The sequence below is a fragment of the Pelobates fuscus genome, chromosome 8 (genome assembly GCF_036172605.1).
Source record: "Pelobates fuscus isolate aPelFus1 chromosome 8, aPelFus1.pri, whole genome shotgun sequence".
NCBI lineage: Eukaryota > Metazoa > Chordata > Amphibia > Anura > Pelobatidae > Pelobates > Pelobates fuscus.
The window spans coordinates 84577309-84598175 of NC_086324.1; the positions used below are offsets into that span (position 1 = coordinate 84577309).

Here is a 20867-nt window from a genome sequence, read left to right on the forward strand (position 1 = left end):
TTCGGGTTCGCGACAACACTAGTAATTAGCATTGTTTCAGGCTCATGCAATATATGATCATAACAAAATTATCTTTGCCTATGTCAGTTCTTTTAAAACAAAAACAAAACAACAACAAAAAACTATAAAATTTTGTAAGCTTTGAAGTTGGTGTGAGTGGATGAGCTGCGTTGTGCATGTTGTATTGCTTAGGCCCCGCAGCACCCTTATAAATGTATGTTCAAGTGAGTGCCGCCCTCTTGGTTTCATATGTTAATATATTTGGGAGTTTAGGTTTGCACCCCTCTCAGTCACATGTGCCTTATGATTTAACTTTGCACTGCAAAGAGCCCAAGCAGGATGGATTTTCTTTGTAAGTGGGTTAATCCTGGAAGAGTGGGCATTAGGTTTCTAGAATAGAACCTACCAAAAAGCAGATACATTGGCATTGTGGCAGGCTTATGCAATGTATGATCATATACTGTGACTAAACCCGTATTATTTTGGCTATTAAAATTATAGAATTTTGTGAGATTTGAAATTTGTGTTTAGTGAGCAAGTGAGTGTACTATGTCTCGAACACACCCTACTCTAAGTGTGTGCGTGACTTGGTTCTGGTGAAAGGGTTAAAAATCACTATTTGTCTACACTAGACTGGAAATAATGATAAAAATCCCCCTTCTAGCCCTCTCTCAGCCTCCAGATATTTAAGGATAAGCTGTAGTCTTTTGCTTGCGTCCACGTTTTTCAACACAGTTTGTAAATAAGAGTCCAAGGGTAGAGTTGAGCGAACCCGGACTGTAAAGTTCGGGTTCGTACCGAACATTACGTTTTTTGGACCCTGGACCTGAACACAGACATATCAGTGTATGTTTGGGTTGGAGTTCGATGTTCGGCGATTTAATGGCGCGTTTTGAAAGGCTGCAGGGCAGCCAATCAACAAGCGTTTGACTCGTGTGCCCTTAGAAGCCATCACAGCCATGCCATTAGTAGGCCAGTGCAGCATGTGAGCCATATGTAACGGATCCACTGGCACCCCGACTGGGTACCTCCAGAGGACTCCAAGCGCTTCCAGAGGACTCCAAGCACTCCACCAGACACCATAAGCACCGCAGGCTGCAGCTATCTTCCTTCAGAACGAAGCAGGAACAAGCTCTTACAAGAGCTCAGTGATTATAGCAAGGGAATATGCCTAGCATAGCAATCCCTTGTAGCAGATTCCTCCAATAAGAGACAGGACTCAAGTTGAGGGTAAAAATAGAACTCTCTGGCTGCTAGCTTGCAGCCCTTTTTATTAGGTGCTCCCATGAAGGGGAGGGACACACACAGTAACGTACATTAACCAATCACACAATAGTTACATCCCACCGCTGCCACCACTGTAACGGAGCTCCGTGTACTCCGACCGAGTACCCTCCGTTGATGGATGTTCCTAGCGCTCTCAGAGGACTCCAAGCACTGCAGACGACACCACAACCACCGCAGACTCCACAACCGCCGTAGCTTAACTGGAGCCGCGCCGTCTTCCTTCCACCCTGGATCGGCTTCTGTCCTCCAGGACCGTGTGGGGAAGACCTCTCCTCCAGGAGAGCGTAACAGGAACAAGCTCTTAAAAGAGCTAAGTGATTGAAAGCTCAGGGGAATATGCAGAGCATAGCAATCCCCAGTGTGATATAGCAGTTCCCTCCAATAACGAGACAAGGCTACGTATTGAGGGTCAGAAGAGGTCTGAGGTGCTGGGGCACCCAGCCTGGTTTTTATTACATGAGTACACATACAGGCCACACCCAGGGGGAGGCATAAAATAACCAATAGTATCACGGGTGCAACCCACACATTCCCTCCCCTTAGTGTGACACATAATCCCATTATACATACAGTAAAAATACAGTTTCCACACATACTCTGTAACTTTAAAACCATACATCACATTCAAATAAAAATACATATCCTCAATCAATCCATTCAGGGGAACAACATATTAAAAAATGGCATGAATCAGACCAGGGGTTCAAAAGTTAGTAAAAGTATATTTTGCTCCCCCTGGCTGGCAGAAAAAACACCCCCACAATGCATCCTGGTTTCCTCCCTTCTGCCCTGGAGATATTTGGAGAAGTAATCCAATTATCCAGGACTAGAGGCAGACTCCATTAACCACATGGTTGCAAAACGACATAAAACACTTTAAAATACATAAAGTCACATTTTACACATAACACACAGACATTTCACATATCCCCAGATAGCTCAGGTCTGAGTGCACATTATTAGGTGAATGGCACTCAGACCAACCAAATACAGTTTAATCGCCATAGAGCCAAAGTCTTTAATCACACGAATAGGCTCCATGGCATAGCTATCTGGGTTACCACAGCTCACACAGGGCAAGTACCAAATGACCCCACTGTATTTAAAGGGCCAGGAGCAGTATACACAAATCCATTATGCCCAAATGTACGTTTTCCAGGGCAATACAGTCCAGGGCCATAGTCGCAGGGGAGGAGGCAGGCAAGCAGGCTTCTCCAGGACAAAGTGGCGAAGGGCACTTCGTCACACCATAGACATAGTATACATAGATGGCGCATTGACTGCTGAGCGCCGAGAAATACACACAGATACAGAGATACCAACTGCCACACAGGGATAATGAGAATGGCAGTACTCATTTAGTACAGAGCAGGGATAATGAGAATGGTAGTACTCAGTCAGTGCAGGGATAATGGAAATGGTAGTACTCAGTGCAGAGCAGGGATAATGGGAATGATATTACTCAGTACGTGCAGGAGTAATGGGAATGTTACTATTCAGTTAATGCAGAGCAGGTATAATGGGAATGGCAGTACTCAGTGCAGGGAGAATGGGAATGGTAGTACTCAGTTAGTGCAGAACAAGGATAATAGGAATGGTAGTACTTAGTCAGTGCAGGGATAATGGGAATGGTAGTACTCAGTCAGTGCAGGGATAATGGGAATGGTAGTACTCAGTGCAGGGATAATGGGAATGGTAGTACTCGGTCAGTGCAGGGATAATGGAAATGGTAGTACTCGGTTAGTGCAGAGCAGGGATAATGGGAATGGTAGTACTCAGTGCAGAGCAGGGATAATGGAAATGGCAGTACTCAGTTAAATAACAATGAGGGCGGGGGGGGCTACTGTCCTCCCCCCCCCAGCTCCCATTCCTGAGTGGTGGGGGGAGACCGTAAATAAGATTGAGGTGTGGAACCTACTGTCCTCCCCCTGGCCCCCACCCCTGTGCGGCGGGTGGGGCCCTAAATTTAGAATAAGGGGGGGATCTAATGTCCTCCCCCCGGCACCCACCCCTGAGCGGTGGGTGGGGGCCCTAAGTTAGAATAATGGGGGGGACCTCTTGTCCTCCTCCTGACCCCCACCCCTGGGCGGTGGGTGGGGGCCCTAAGTTAGAATAGGGGGGGACCTATTGTCCTCCACCCTGGCCCCCACCCCTGGGTGGTGGGTGGGGGCCCTAAATAAAAATGTAACCCCCACTTCACCCCCCTCCCCCCAAAAAAATAACCCCTATCTACCCCCCTCATCCTAAAAAATAATGAGGGGGGACCCTTATCTAAATACCTGAACAAAAAAATAAACTTACCATTTGATGTCTTCTTTCAGCCCCAAAAAAGGCCAAATAAAAATACATAATAACCGACGCAAAAAAAAGAGCGCAAAAGAAAAATAAGCCTTCTTCACCCAACAGCCACTGGCTGCTCACAGTTTACTAGACACGCCCCTACTCGCGGTATAGCGAGTAGGGGCTGAATTTACTAATACAAGTAATCTATACTTAGTATTGGTAAATGTGGCTGAAAGACCATTTTAGGTCTTTCAGCCTTTTGGTAGATAGCTCCCTAATACAGTGGGAATTAGGGAGTTATCTACTAAGCGACTGCTTATGTTATGTTATTTTATGTTATTTTAATGTAATTTCCCTATCCACATTTGTTTGCAGGGTACTTGTCCTACTCTTACCCACATTTTTCTAACTTTTGTTTTAGCTTACAGTGAAAAACTTTTTTCTTTTTATAGGCACGCTATAGTGACACCAGATATGAGTGGCAAAGTGCACTTGCAGAGTTGGCAGAGCACACGCTGAAGGCCTGACACCCGCTTTAAGGACACTGACTGCTATTAGCTTACAGTGAAAAACGTTTTTTCTTTTTAAAGGCACGCTTCAGGGTACCTGAAGCCTCTACCTCCGAAAGAGGTAGAGACTTAGTAGTTTACTCCTCCAGCAGGTCGGCTTCCTCCATCCCTCGCGGCTCCCCTAGACACTCTCACGCCGGCCGCGAGGGATCCGTCTCATTTTATGACGTCACGCACGCTGCCCGACGTCATGACGTCAGTCCGGACCGATCTGTCACTCAAGTGACTGGAAGCCACTCAGGACTCGTCGGAGGCGGGCATACTCACTGTAACCAGGGTATTTAAACCTGTTTCTCCCATTCACTCATTGCCCTGTCGTGGTTCTAGCCTGTCTAGTCACACAGTGCTCTGGCGATTTCAGTTATTCCTTTGGTTCCGACCCGGCTAGTTTGACTTACTCTGTTTCCATCTGGTTCCCTCGACCTCGGCTTGTTTCTGACCATTCTCTTTACTCTCCGTACGTTAGTCCGGCCATTCTAAGGTCCGGTATACGTACCCTGTCCTGTTTGTACTTTGCGTGTTGGATCCCTGTCCCGATCCTGACATTACGACAGGGCCAATGGATCCTGCAGGTACAAACAGTCAGGTTGGTCCCTCTGATTCCAGGTTTGACGCCATGGAACACAGAATGGACCAGATGGCACTAGCACTACAGGCGCTATTATCTCGTGCCAATAACCCACCTGAGGAGATCCGTACTACTTCCATCTCTCCTGTAAATTCTGGTCTAGAGGTAGCCACTGTAGGTGCCTCTTCCCATATTACCCCACCTGTACGTTATGGTGGTTCACCGGAGAAGTGTCGTGGTTTTTTGAACCAGATTAGTATCCACTTCGAACTACAACCTCGCTCCTATCCCACAGATAGGGCGAAAGTTGGATTTATTATCACCCTACTCATTGAGAAAGCTCTTAGATGGGCCAACCCACTATGGGAGAATGATAACCCATTGGTATATAATTATAATGCCTTTGTAGCTGCATTTAGAAGAACTTTTGACCCTCCTGGTAGGAAGGTTAATGCAGCCAGATTACTGTTGCGCCTGAGACAGGAGAACCGAACACTTGTGGATTATGCACTAGAGTTCAGGTCTCTGGCGGCAGAAGTCAAGTGGAATGAGCAGGCTTATATAGATGTATTTTTGAACGGGCTATCAGATATTATCCTTGATGAGGTTGCTACTAGGGAGCTTCCTGAGAATTTAGAGGACTTAATTTCGTTCATTTCTCGTATTGATGAGCGTTTAAGAGAGAGACAGAACACTAGAGAGAGGAACTTCAGACCTGCCTTTAAATTAGCCCCTACATTTCAAAGTCCTGATTCCAATACCTCACTGTATCCTGAACCTATGCAGATAGGCAATACTCGCCTCTCTGAAGAGGAGAGGCAGTACAGGAGAAGGGAGGGTTTATGTATGTATTGTGGAGCCAGAGGTCATTTGCGTCTGAATTGTCCTACTCGCTCGGGAAACGCCCGCACCTAAGTTTCTCTAGAGGACAGGCCTTGGGTGTTTCTATTTTGTCCTCTACGCATAATTATAAAGATCACAGGCTTCTGCTACCAATTTCTTTAACGTGGGAGAAGGGAATGCTAAAGACCATGGCCTTGATAGATTCCGGAGCTGCTGAGAATTTTATCGACCAAGTCTTTGCTACTAAACACACTATCCCATCCCAGTTAAGGGATACACCCTTGGCCGTTGAGGCCATAGATGGTAGACCTTTACTTGAGCCTGTTATCTCTCGTGAGACTATACCCATTAACTTAACTATTGGTATCTTACACGAGGAGAACTTATCACTTATGCTCATTTCATCTCCTTCTGTTCCCATAGTCCTGGGCTACCCATGGTTAAAGAGACATAACCCTATTATCGATTAGGAATTAGGGGAGATAATCTCATGGGGCCAGGGTTGTCAGGAGAGGTGTTTACGCAGGGTGTCTCCATTGGCTATGATTAACACACCAGATAGTTCTACCCAGTCTACAGGGAGACAGATACCTCCTCTGTACATAGACTTAAAAGCAGTGTTCGATAAGAAGAACGCTGATACACTACCCCCACACAGGATCTTTGATTGTAAAATTAATCTTTTGCCCGGCACCATGCCCCCCAGGGGTAATGTATATCCTCTATCCATTAAAGAGAATTCTGTTTTAGAGGAGTATATTCAGGAGAATTTAGACAAGGGATTCATTAGGAGATCCTCTTCTCCCGCCGGGGCTGGATTTTTTTTTGTTAAAAAGAAGGATGGCTCACTCAGACCATGTATTGATTACCGAGGTTTGAATAAAATAACCATTAGGAATGCCTATCCGATCCCCTTGATTACCGAGCTCTTTGATCGGCTAAAAGGTTCTAAGATTTTCACCAAGTTGGACCTCAGAGGGGCATATAACTTGGTGAGAATTCAACAAGGTCACGAGTGGAAGACTGCGTTTAATACCCGCTACGGGCATTATGAGTACACGGTCATGCCTTTTGGCTTTTGTAACGCACCGGCAGTATTCCAGGATCTGATTAACGAAGTTCTTAGGGAATTTCAACAGGATTGTGTTATTGTATACCTGGATGACATTCTCATACACTCTAGAGAGATTGAGACCCACCATAGACAAGTCAGAAAGGTATTACACAAACTTCTACAACACGGCTTATACTGCAAATTGGAGAAATGCAGCTTTGACCAGACCCAGATAGATTTTCTTGGATATGTGATTTCTGGGGAAGGCTTTAAGATGGATCCTGACAAACTCCAGTCTATTCTAGATTGGCCATTGCCTAAGGGACTCAAGGCTATCCAGAGGTTTATTGGGTTCTCCAATTATTATAGGCGCTTCATTAAGGGTTACTCTTCTATTATTGCACCTATTACCAATATGACCAAACAAGGGGCTGATACTAAGACTTGGCCTACTGAAGCTCTCGTTGCTTTCAAAAATCTCAAAGAACTTTTTGCTTCTGCTCCAATATTAGTCCATCCTGATACGTCCTTGCCGTTCCTACTTGAGGTCGATGCCTCTGAGACAGGAGTAGGTGCCGTTCTCTCACAAAGGTTGGGGGTGGATAAACCGTTACATCCTTGTGGTTTTTTTTCCAAGAAACTTTCTGGGCCTGAAAGCAGGTATGACATCGGAGACAGGGAATTGTTAGCAGTCATTAAAGCGTTGAAAGAGTGGAGACATCTATTGGAGGGCACCTTACATCCGGTTACTATTTTGACGGACCACAAGAACTTGTCCTATATTGGGGAGGCTAAGCGTTTGTCCTCTAGGCAAGCTCGTTGGTCCTTATTCCTGACTCATTTCAATTATGTGCTTACTTACAGACCTGGCTCTAAGAACTCTAAGGCCGATGCTTTGTCTCGACAATATGAACCTTTCACTGTATCTGAACCGATTCTTTCTTCTATAGTTCCTAAATGCAAGATTGTTGCTAATACGAATCTCAGGATTCATTCCCCGTTACTGGCCGAGATCATTAAGCTGCAACATCTAGCACCTAAACAGACTCCTGAGGGTCGACATTTCGTTCCTCCTACTCTTCAACTGGAGCTGTTGCAATGTTTCCATAACAGCAAGATGGCGGGACATCCTGGTATCCGCAAGACGTATGCTTTGATTTCTAAAGACTTCTGGTGGCCTGCTTTACGTAAAGATACTAAAGATTTCATCGCTGCGTGTGAAGTGTGTACTAAGACCAAACAACCTCATACGCTCCCAAGTGGATTCCTGCATCCCTTAGAGGTACCAGAGAAACCATGGTCTTGTTTGGCCATGGACTTTATTGTCGATCTACCTATCTCTAAAAAACAGACTGTTATCCTCACCGTGGTTGACAGATTCACCAAGATGGCCCACTTCATTCCCTTGCCTAAACTTCCATCCTCCCCAGAGTTGGCAGAGATATTCGCGAGGGAGATTTTTCGCTTACATGGGATACCTTCCCAAATCGTATCTGACAGAGGGTCCCAATTTGTTTCCCGTTTTTGGAGATCCTTTTGTTCTCAACTAGGTATTAAATTAAATTTCTCTTCTGCCTATCATCCCCAGTCTAACGGAGCTGCTGAACGTACTAACCAAAAGATTGAGCAATATCTACGTTGTTTTGTTTCCGAACACCAGGACGATTGGGTCGGTTTGATTCCTTGGGCGGAATTTGCGCACAACAATCTCGTTTGTGACTCTACTCATTCAAGCCCCTTCTTCATGAACTATGGCTTTCATCCATCTATTCTTCCCTCGGTTTCTCCTTCCCAAGGTGTACCGTCGGTTGATGTACATGTTGCCAATTTGAGGAAGTTGTGGGATCAGACTCGACAAATTCTTCTACACAATTCTATGCTGGTTAAGAAACACGCCGATAAACGTAGAAGGGCGGCTCCGATTTTCGTTCCAGGCGATAGAGTATGGTTAAGCACTAGGAATATTCGGCTTAAAGTTCCTTCCATGAAATTCGCTCCTCGATATATTGGTCCTTACAGGATCTTGACTCGAATTAACCCAGTGGCGTATCGTCTAGCTCTCCCAGCTGCCTTACGCATCCCTAACTCCTTTCACGTTTCATTGTTGAAACCCCTAGTCTGTAACAGATTCTCCTCCACGATCGCCCCTCCTCGCTCTGTTCAGGTGGAGGGTCAGGAGGAGTATGAGGTTAACTCCATCATTGATTCTCGTATCTCTCGGGGGAGAGTACAATATTTGGTCGACTGGAAGGGATATGGTCCTGAGGAGAGAAGTTGGGTACCACAAGAGGATGTTCATGCTCCTCGCCTTCGCAGGGTGTTTCACTCACGCTTTCCGTCTCGTCCCGGTTCCTTCCGCCCGGTGGGCGTATCTGAGAGGGGGGGTACTGTCAGGGTACCTGAAGCCTCTACCTCCGAAAGAGGTAGAGACTTAGTAGTTTACTCCTCCAGCAGGTCGGCTTCCTCCATCCCTCGCGGCTCCCCTAGACACTCTCACGCCGGCCGCGAGGGATCCGTCTCATTTTATGACGTCACGCACGCTGCCCGACGTCAGTCCGGACCGATCTGTCACTCAAGTGACTGGAAGCCACTCAGGACTCGTCGGAGGCGGGCATACTCACTGTAACCAGGGTATTTAAACCTGTTTCTCCCATTCACTCATTGCCCTGTCGTGGTTCTAGCCTGTCTAGTCACACAGTGCTCTGGCGATTTCAGTTATTCCTTTGGTTCCGACCCGGCTAGTTTGACTTACTCTGTTTCCATCTGGTTCCCTCGACCTCGGCTTGTTTCTGACCATTCTCTTTACTCTCCGTACGTTAGTCCGGCCATTCTAAGGTCCGGTATACGTACCCTGTCCTGTTTGTACTTTGCGTGTTGGATCCCTGTCCCGATCCTGACAAGCTTACAGTGAAAAACTTTTTTCTTTTTAAAGGCACGCTATAGTGACACCAGATATGAGTGGCAAAGTACACTGGCAGAGGTTGGCAGAGCACACGCTGAAGGCCTGACACCCGCTTTAAGGACACTGACTGCTATTAGCTTACAGTGAAAAACTTTTTTATTTTTAAAGGCACGCTATAGTGACACCAGATATGAGTGGCAAAGTGCACTTGCAGAGGTTGGCAGAGCACACGCTGAAGGCCTGACACCCGCTTTAAGGACACTGACTGCTATTAGCTTACAGTGAAAAACTTTTTTTTCTTTTTAAAGGCACGCTATAGTGACACCAGATATGAGTGGCAAAGTGCACTTGCAGAGGTTGGCAGAGCACACGCTGAAGGCCTGACACCCGCTTTAAGGACACTGACTTCTATTAGCTTACAGTGCAAAACTTTTTTTTCTTTTTAAAGGCACACTATAGTGACACCAGATATGAGTGGCAAAGTGCACTTGCAGAGGTTTGCAGAGCGCACGCTGAAGGCCTGACACCCGCTTTAAGGACACTGACTGCTATTAGCTTACAGTGAAAAACGTATTTTCTTTTTAAAGGCACGCTATAGTGACACCAGATATGAGTGGCAAAGTGCACTTGCAGAGGTTGGCAGAGCACACGCTGAAGGCCTGACACCCGCTTTAAAGACACTGACTGCTATTGGCTTACAGTGAAAAAAATTTTTTTGTTTTTAAATGCAAGCTTAAGCTATTCTGACACCATATATGAGTGGTGGCACTGTGAGACCGGCACAGAAGCTGGCAGGCAGGCAACTGCAATTACATTACACAGAAAAAAAAAAGAAGCAGACTGATGTTCTAGCCCTAAAAAGGGCTTTTTGGGGTGCTGTCCTTACAGCAGAGATCAGGTGAGTCCTTCAGGACTGTAGTGGACACTGAATACCCTAGCCTAGCTATCCATTTCCCTATCAAATGAGCAGCAGCTACACTTTCCCACCTCTATCTATGAATGCAGCTTCAGAATGAATCTAAAATGGATGCTGTACAGGAGGTGGGAGGGTCTGGAAGGGAGGGTCTGCTGCTAATTTGCTGGAATGAGTCTGCTGACCGTGAGGCACAGGGTCAAGGTTTACTCAATGATGACGAATAGGGGCGGATCGAACCGCGCATGTGTTCGCCCGCCGTGGCGAACGCGAGCACGCTATGTTCGCCGGGAACTATTCGCCGGCGAACAGTTCGGTACATCACTATGCATCATTGAAGCAACATTGCAGATTAAAACACAGAGTTTCTATTGTATTATAAAAACATATGGGTCAGGTCAGATAAACCTTCATTAGATTTACTTAGCAAAATTAAATAATGAGAGAATATTTAAACACAAGTAATTGATGCAGCAGGAATCAATACATTTTAGGATGTTTTCTAAAATTTAATAAATTTCATAATGTGAGAAAACCAACTCATCTTCCTCCTAAAATATGTGTTGATTATATAATACATTGACGTATATTAAATGGATACTATAAGCACTATAAACATTTCATCGTATTACTTGGCACTGTTCCTCTATTCAGTGTTAAACCATTTTCAAGCAATTTAACATTAAATAAGGGTATTGGCTACCCACAGCCTGGCCCCTACTTGAGGTGTAGCTGAGGCAGAGATTATACATTTCTTTCTAGTCATACCACTTCATACCAGCAATGGGCACTGTGATAGGCTGAAAACTGTAAGCTGATACTCTCAGCCAATCATAGCCACCCTCTGCTGTTCAGATTAATGTTCCCTCATTAGTTCAAGCAGCATAACAAAGGGTGGTTTGCTGGGGACTTTCATTTAACATTACAAATGTTTTAATACTGAATAGAAGGATGGCATTAGGGGACTCCAGACACTAAAACCACTTAAATTAGATGAAGAAGTTACAGTGCCTCTTTAAGATGTGTTCATTCTCTTCTCTATATAGTTTATTTAAATCATGTGTCATAGGCAAGTCCCATAACTGGGATGTCGGTGGGAGGGGAGTAAAGGGACGGGCCAGCAATGCAATATCGTCACTGGATCTGCCCAAAAGGGGCAGGCCTGCACTGAAAGGGGTAAGTAATACTTTTTGTTACAGGTAACTCTTCAAATCAGGGGGGCCTACTTCATAGTGCCTCAAGATTACTGGAGTAACCTTTTAGGTTGTTACAAAAAATAAGCATTTCTAAAATTTCACACATGATACAGTAAAGTCCAGAGCAAAAGATATACCAAGACTCTTGGACTTTGGCCAAAATAGCATAAGTGGTCTTGAAATTATTCAGAAAATATGAATAGATTTAATTAAATACTTTTAAAATTTGTCTTATTATTTATAAAGTACCAACAACTTACACAGCAATGGGTGGACTAACAGATGAATCTTTGTAACAAGACGAGTTGAACACATAGGAACAGAGAATGTTGAGGACCCTGATCAAATGAGCTTACATTCTAGGGGGGAGGCTTAAAGTGAGACAAAAGGTTATGGTGGGATATATTCCATGTATGGAAAAGTAGGTTGGTAGAACAGTTTTCAATGACTGCATAGTTTTTTAGGATTTTGGGAGAATAATTGCAGGAGAGGAAGCAAGATAAAGAAAAAGAGAATAAGGTATTTTAATAGTGAACAATCCAACTTGTAAAGACTTAACCCTAATTGTGAATACAAAATATGTTCCAAAGAAAAGGAACCAAAAAACGTCGGATAGCCCTTTTAAAGTGAGAGCATATAACTTAAAGTTAGGAAATCCCAAAATAACAGCTAATATAATTCTATGAACAATTTATACAAGAGGAATCTAGACGACAATACCCTCACATGTAACCAATGCTGCTTTATATGAGGAAAATCCTGTATTAGATGCTAGGGTAAATCTTGAGTGGTATGTCTACTAAAAGTCTCAAAAAAGTTAGGTTCACCACTACTTAGGAAGGTTTCATCAGAGTCTACCACAGTAATACTTGGTAATAGATTGGTAATTGTTGCAAAATTGTATCAAGGTATCATCTCTTTCCAGAGAGGCAATAGTAAACTGTTAAATCAAATAGGGATAGTATGCACAGGGAAGTACTAAAAGTAGGGAAATACACTGCATGCAGAATTATTAGGCAAATGAGTATTTTGACCACATCATCCTCTTTATGCATGTTGTCTTACTCCAAGCTGTATAGGCTTGAAAGCCTACTACCAATTAAGCATATTAGGTGATGTGCATCTCTGTAATGAGAAGGGGTGTGGTCTAATGACATCAACACCCTATATCAGGTGTGCATAATTATTAGGCAACTTCCTTTCCTTTGGCAAAATGGGTCAAAAGAAGGACTTGACAGGCTCAGAAAAGTCAAAAATAGTGAGATATCTTGCAGAGGGATGCAGCACTCTTAAAATTGCAAAGCTTCTGAAGCGTGATCATCGAACAATCAAGCGTTTCATTCAAAATAGTCAACAGGGTCGCAAGAAGTGTGTGGAGAAACCAAGGCGCAAAATAACTGCCCATGAACTGAGAAAAGTCAAGCGTGCAGCTGCCAAGATGCCACTTGCCACCAGTTTGGCCATATTTCAGAGCTGCAACATCACTGGAGTGCCCGAAAGCACAAGGTGTGCAATACTCAGAGACATGGCCAAGGTAAGAAAGGCTGAAAGACGACCACCACTGAACAAGACACACAAGCTGAAACGTCAAGACTGGGCCAAGAAATATCTCAAGACTGATTTTTCTAAGGTTTTATGGACTGATGAAATGAGAGTGAGTCTTGATGGGCCAGATGGATGGATTGGTAAAGGGCAGAGAGCTCCAGTCCGACTCAGACGCCAGCAAGGTGGAGGTGGAGTACTGGTTTGGGCTGGTATCATCAAAGATGAGCTTGTGGGGCCTTTTCGGGTTGAGGATGGAGTCAAGCTCAACTCCCAGTTTCTGGAAGACACCTTCTTCAAGCAGTGGTACAGGAAGAAGTTTGCATCCTTCAAGAAAAACATGATTTTCATGCAGGACAATGCTCCATCACACGCGTCCAAGTACTCCACAGCGTGGCTGGCAAGAAAGGGTATAAAAGAAGAAAATCTAATGACATGGCCTCCTTGTTCACCTGATCTGAACCCCATTGAGAACCTGTGGTCCATCATCAAATGTGAGATTTACAAGGAGGGAAAACAGTACACCTCTCTGAACAGTGTCTGGGAGGCTGTGGTTGCTGCTGCATGCAATGTTGATGGTGAACAGATCAAAACACTGACAGAATCCATGGATGGCAGGCTTTTGAGTGTCCTTGCAAAGAAAGGTGGCTATATTGGTCACTGATTTGTTTTTGTTATGTTTTTGAATGTCAGAAATGTATATTTGTGAATGTTGAGATGTTATATTGGTTTCACTGGTAAAAATAAATACTTGAAATGGGTATATATTTGTTTTTTGTTAAGTTGCCTAATAATTATGCACAGTAATAGTCACCTGCAACACAGATATCCCCCTAAAATAGCTATAACTAAAAACAAACTAAAAACTACTTCCAAAAATATTCAGCTTTGATATTAATGAGTTTTTTAGGTTCATTGAGAACATGGTTGTTGTTCAATAATAAAATTAATCCTCAAAAATACAACTTGCCTAATAATTCTGCACTCCCTGTATAAGTCCTATTGTGATCGTGCACACTACACGTATCTTTCAATGAGGAAGCAAGGTCGGTTACAAAGTACGGGGAGGGAAAGCTATTAACAGTTTAACTGATATGCTTTCCTAAGTTTGCAATGATTTCTTTGGATGAAAAATTACCACAGAATACAAACCCAAGATATATGTAGAGTGAGTCTGTTGTGTCTGCCAGTGTTTTATAGTCTATCAGAATATACTGGTATAATAAATACAATGTTGCTTAATAGTTGTGAAGAAACTACTCTTTGTATTAAGTAATTTAGATTTTTCGTATAGCCGAACGCCACATGCGGGAGAAAATGTCAGCCATCTTGGTCACATGAAAGGAGGCAGCGGGACTTGGTGGTCGAGTGTCTGGAACTTTAATCAGACACTCGACTTCCCGAATGCCAGTCAATTTCGCAAACACCTGCTTCTTTTCACCAACCAGCCAGGAGAGCACTATTCGGTAGGTTTGTTCCCACGAACTAGGGGAAAAAACACTACCTATGAGCCAGGGGAACCTGTTGTAGATTTGTTTGGTTTTTAGACTTCCTGAAAGAGACTGACCACACAGCCTAATTTCATGGAACTCATTCTGGGCAGGAGCCTTGTGTTCGGTCGGCCACATTAAGACTTCCATGGAACTCCCAAACCCCTGATCCGATATAGGTGATTTTTGAATATGTTTGTCCCCCAGATAAGGGGATTTGACTTTTGTGGGTTTTTTTTGGGTTTGGGGATACTTTCTCTGTTTTTTTGGTTAGGAGATAATTGAGTTTAGTATAGTGCTTGACTCAATTGTCACAGGGGAAGGATTATATTATTTTATGTAGGCGTGTCTGGGACCTGAGAGACAATGTAACTGCAGAATGTATTTTGTCATTGTTCCCTCTCAGGTCCAGTGCGGAATTCCCTGGAATATATCATCACAAAGACAGTACATTTGTAACTGCATAAAAACTGGCCATTTGGCCTGAATAAAATTACTCCTGTTGTACTCTTCATCTAGTCTAGGCGGATGTTTAGGTATCCGTCTGATTTGCTTGGTGAATATACTTGGAAGATGTGTTTCGTCTGGACAACGTTCAAATCAACACCCGAACTGCGAGCTACAATCACTCAGCCTCTACCATTTCGGGAAAAAACAGACGAACAGGTATCTGAAATACCACTGTTCGTTACAATAGTATATCCACTTCCAGGGCTCAATACCTTCCACACAGTTGCCTCTTTCAGGGATCTGGATTAAATTGACCACAACATATAAACAAATATTATAAATAAATCAATACAAGGCACATTCGGGGGTTTATAGTTCATTAGCAAAAATATAAGAAAGACAACATAAATAGTCTATCCTCCATTTTATCATTTTAATACATAATATGGCACCTGTCATAGTAAGTCCCAGGTTTACTATTATAGTGAAAGATAAATAATACTTTCCATTATATAATTTGTGACCATGCTGCTTAAAAGTAACATGAGACGGGACGGGGCCGGACCGCAGAGCTGAGCGGCAGCAACCCTTAACAGCTCCTGCGGCCAACACCCGAAAAAGCAACAAAAAGCAGCCAAAAGTCACCCAAAAGCCAAACTAGAGTCACCAAATGGCGGGGGAAGTCGGGGCAGATAGAATAATACCCCACAAGCGACGACCGACCCGATCTACACCCGCTGCACCGATGAGGCCTACTAGCATGGCAGGCGCGGGAGAGGCGGCCGCTCTCCTGCCGCCGAGAATAAAGGTTAGACAGACACAGAGCCCTCGTTACCCCTCCTCTGGACCGGCGGGGGTCATCCCGGTCCTCCCTCACAAGCTCAGCAGAACACGCCATACTCGAGCAACAGGACCACAGAGTCCAAAGGCCTCTAGCGGAGTACACAATATGGCGACCGGCCCAAGCACCACCATCATGTGCAAGACTAGAAGGGACACGGAGCTCCGATATGATCGCCTATTCAGGGAAATCTGGGTGAAGCTGGAAGCCCTACTACAGCCCTCAAGTCCGGAAAGCTCTCCCGGCGGTATGCTACAGGGCCCGAAGCGCAAAGGCAATGAGAGAGATGGGTCAAATCCCACTCTTACACCGTACACGCGGCCCAACAGCACCGAAAAGGAGTCACACCGCGACCAGCCACAGCTTGCACAAAACAGTTCAAGCTACGCAGATTCCAGGGACAAGGACACACAGACAGCCCAGCCGACAGGCAGCGACCCAGAGCAGGCGCAAGAGGGGCAAAACACAACCAGATAACCCGTGCAGACGGCGGAAAGTAAAGCCCAACCTGGCCGTGACCGCTACGCCAATACCACGAGCCGGCAGCAGCCAGCGACTACTCCGACCACACGACTCTCAACCGGGGGCACGTTTAAGCTTTTTATGTGTGCTAGGATGTCTTGCACCCCTTTTTGCTATACTACTCAAAGCATGTTTCGCTCCCTTGATATAACTTAGCACTGGTGGTTGCAATATATTTGTACTATCTGATGAGGTCAGCTGTCCTCAGTGTTGATATCACTAATATGATCTGTTGTATATGTTTAAGCTGCTTACACGTTACAGATAACATGATCTGCACTACTTAATCATCGCTTGGGCAGACAAGTAAGACATATCACTGTTTAGCCAATCAGCCCTGGCATACTCTTGCATATATGATTTATATCTTGCTTATATAATTTATATCTTGCAAAAATGCCTCATAGCAATTGTTAACTAACTTACAGCGACAGTTATTTTCAACCTGTTTTAATGTGTACACAAGCTGATTATAGGTTGCCCAAATTTTACAATATAAAAAATTGTGCAGAATATTTTACATGCTACCTAATGATGAACTATTTTGTTTATATGCTTGTCAAGCTGTTGGGGTATGATGAGCCCACTTGTTATATTTTCATGCACGCAAAAATAAAGAATTTATTTTAAAAAAAAGTAACATGAGACAACATGAGAGTCTAATGATACCAGTTAATATTTTGTGACATAGGTGTGACAATGATAGATAATTGATACTATGCTTAGAATCTAGTATGGTTTTGCAGATTATTATTTTTTCAAATGCCACTACAAGCTAAAAATAATACCTGTACCAAATATCTGTACTATATGAGATTATTGCAGAGTGCAACAAATTATTTTTTTTGTGCTAAGAAACCTACCGCCATGACTGACAAAATATATGTAAAAGCCTTAAGTGCAACCTACAAGGCAATTGTATGCTATGTTGTATACTTTATGGTCCCTCAGAAAAATGCAAAGGGAAAGATTGGAATTCTTGCCGAGAAATGTATTAATTTGCAGGTTGATAAAATACCACAGAAAGAAAAAAAAAAAAAGTAAGTAGTGCTTTGTAGACAAATGTCATTTTGTGCAATGCTAAACAAAAGCTGACTCATATATATAATGTATTAAGAGGGAAGGTTAAACAAAAGTTGATGTAAGTACTAAGTATATAATGTATTGAGAGTGTAGATTAAATAGCAAACAATGTACTCCCTGAATTCCAGAAGCTTGTTTCTATCACAGTAAAGGAGTTTAAGTATGCGTGGGATAGGCATACGGCTATCCTAACTATAAGATAAGGCCAGGGACTAATGAAAGTATTTAGAAAATTGGGCAGACTAGATGGGCCGAATGGTTCTTATCTGCCGTCACATTCTATGTTTCTATGTTTCTAAACTTTGTCAAGAGCTGACGAGTACTCGATCAGTGCCTGGGGCAGCACAAAACCAGGATACACCACTGGGAACACAGATGTATGAAATAAAAAAAATAAGTACAAATTACTGCATTTAACATCCTGCAGAAAATCCCACAACTCCCAGGCCTTACCTCACACTCACAGAATCAGCAATACTCAAGCTCTGCATTTAACATCCTGCAGCAAATCCCACAACTCCCAAGTACTGACTGAAGCTTGGAAGATTCTCCACCTCTTTTATTCTTGCACTGCTTCCATATTATCATGTGTTACCATTTTGTACCTGTAGTTTGCCACTATAATTTTCTGTGCATGCAGTTTTTATTATTGTCATTTAATGTTTCTGACCTATATTTCATGTACACATTTATTAATAATTTGGGTGTTAACATTTGGTTGCTAAACTTTTTAATTGTATACAATATACATGGCTACTATACCCTCCCCCACCCTACCCCTTTCCCTATGCTTCTCCTGGTTGTAAATGCCTTCATATAACGAGGGCATCTTTAACACAGGGCAAAAGGGGCAGCTGACCCGGGCCCAGTTGCTCCTGGGGGGGGCCCAGAGCAGCTGCCCTGTGTCCCACGATTTGTGCAGCCCCATGGACCAGGCAGTGCGGCTGCACAGAGCCACACTGGCCCGCACACTAAGGAGGCCTCCTGGGTGGCCCATGCACTAAGGAGGCCACCCGGTGGGCAAGTGTCAGCATGGGGCCCGGTCGGGCGCTGTGGCGCAGTATGTCTGTGTGTGTCAGTATGTCTGTCTGTGTGTCAGTATGTCTGTCTGTGTGTGTCAGTATGCCTGTGTGTGCGTGTGTCAGTATGCCTGTGTGTGTGTCAGCATGTAGGTGTGTGTGTCAGTATGTCTGTGTGTGTATCTGTGTGTGTCAGTCTGTCTGTGTGTATGTCAGTATGTCTGTCAGTGTGTGTGTCAGTATGTCTCTGTCAGTATGTCTGTGTGTGTGTCAGTATGCATCTGTGTGTGTCAAAATGTCTGTGTGTGTGTGTGTGTGTGTCAGTATGTCAGTGTGTGTGTGTCAATACGTCTGTCAGTGTATGTGTTTCAGTATTTCTGTTAGTATATGTCTGAATGTGTGTGTCAGTATATCTGTCAGTGTATGTGTGTGTGTGTGTGTGTGTGTGTAATTGTATGTATGTATGTATGTATGTCTGTGTGTGTGTCAGTATGTCTGAATGTGTGTCAATATGTCTACCAGTATATTTTTGTGTGTCAGTGTAGTGTGTCAGTGTGTATCTGCGAATGTGTCAATATGTCTGTCTGTGTGTGTATGTGTCAGTATGTCTGTCAGTGTATATGGCTGTGTAAGTAAGTTTTGAATCTCTCTACTTTAGTTCCCCCACATCATTGGGGTAAAAAATGTGATTGGGGTTGGGTGTTATTGGTGGTGTGGGAGGGGCAGGGTCCAGGGGCCCAAGAAAATGTTTTTCCCAGGGTCCTGCATATAACTGTTCTATCTCCATCTCTGTTCTTCAGGCCTTACCTCACACTCACAGAACCAACAATACTCAAGCTCTGCATTTTTTCTTAGCAGTAACCATCCACCCAGGTTCCCCCTAAATATATAGCATGCTCCTCCAGCTGTTTAAGATTCTCACTCAATTATATCTTGTCTCAAATATCCACTGTATTTTACCAATAGCTGCTACTCTCTGTCAACTTCTTTTAGCCACCACTTCCAAATTTCCACTGCTACCTCTTGTCTCAAATACCCACTGTATCCTTTAGATTGTAAGCTCACGGGCTATCTAGCTAAACACTTTGTATAAAAGAGCTTAAATGGCTATATATCAGCTTATGGGCAGGGCCCTCTCTACCTTTTGCATTTGTCTGTGTATATTGTACATCCTCCACTAATTGTACAGCGCTGCTGGAGCTTTATAAATACCAGTAATAAATAAATGTCTTGTTGACCCCCACAGAAGTGAGAGGATTGAACAAATGCAGCCACACCTTATCTTGTCTGGAGATTGTAGAGAGAGTAAAAGTGTATAGTGGGGCTACATCTAAGGTGTGACACGTTACCTACCTGGCTGAGACTGCAGTTTCCAGAGGAATTGAGGAAGCGAGCAACAGTCCAGACAGTAGCATTACTACTGAAACAGTAAGTAACTTGAAGTGAAGCTTTTGACGAAATGATATGCATGTACCCAGGAATACATTTTGTGTGTATGAGAATAAAACAAATAATTTTAGTTTATTATGGTCTAAGATTTACCAACATTGAAATAAGTCACAGGCAGTACACATGAGCTCTGCGTGGGAGGCAGCTGACTGCTGCTTGGGAAGGAGGGGTGGGGTGGAAAACATAGATGGAAGGAGAAGGTAAACTAGGCCCAGTGCAGCTCCATATTTATCATTTTACCGACATTGCTTTCACATTGTTTCCTGGGTCAAGATTAACATACCTTCCAGTTGTGCCTAATCTGGAAAGCTTGGCCAACTTTGGGAACTGTACATCTGTAGTTTCAAGAAATTCACTAAACACTAAACAGGATTTGAAACAGCATCATAAAAAGCTTTAGCATGGTTGTGGTATTTCACCATCACACATAAGAAGTCACCATTACATGCAGACAATGCATAACTATCACACAAAGACAAACACGATCACAATTTGTCCCACCATACACAGCCAGCCCCAAAACATCACAAACACAAGCAGCCCCCATCACACCAGGACAGCACAAAATTATCACACACTTTCTCATCAGACACAGCCAGCCCGATGCTAAAACACAGGTTCCATCACACACAAACTATTCCTATAATAGTTCCTATAACATACAGACAACCCAATAAAGAACATGCAATTCCCATTAATATTATTTTTATATTTATATGGCACCAACAAATTCCATAGGGCTTTACAAAGGGTGGACTAACAAACATGTAATTGTAACAAGACAAGTTTGACACACAGCAACAGAGGGGTTGAGGGCCCTGCTCAATGAGCTTACTTGTTAGAGGGAGTGGGGTAA

The 20867-nt window shown here is 43.7% G+C and overlaps 1 protein-coding gene across 1 annotated transcript in view; it reads right to left on the reverse strand.

Moving 5' to 3' along the window:
* The window catches only part of PTH2R (parathyroid hormone 2 receptor), a 544685-nt gene that overhangs the window by 508087 nt on the left and 15731 nt on the right, over positions 1 to 20867 (reverse strand). The gene's annotated exons all lie outside the window — the stretch shown is intronic.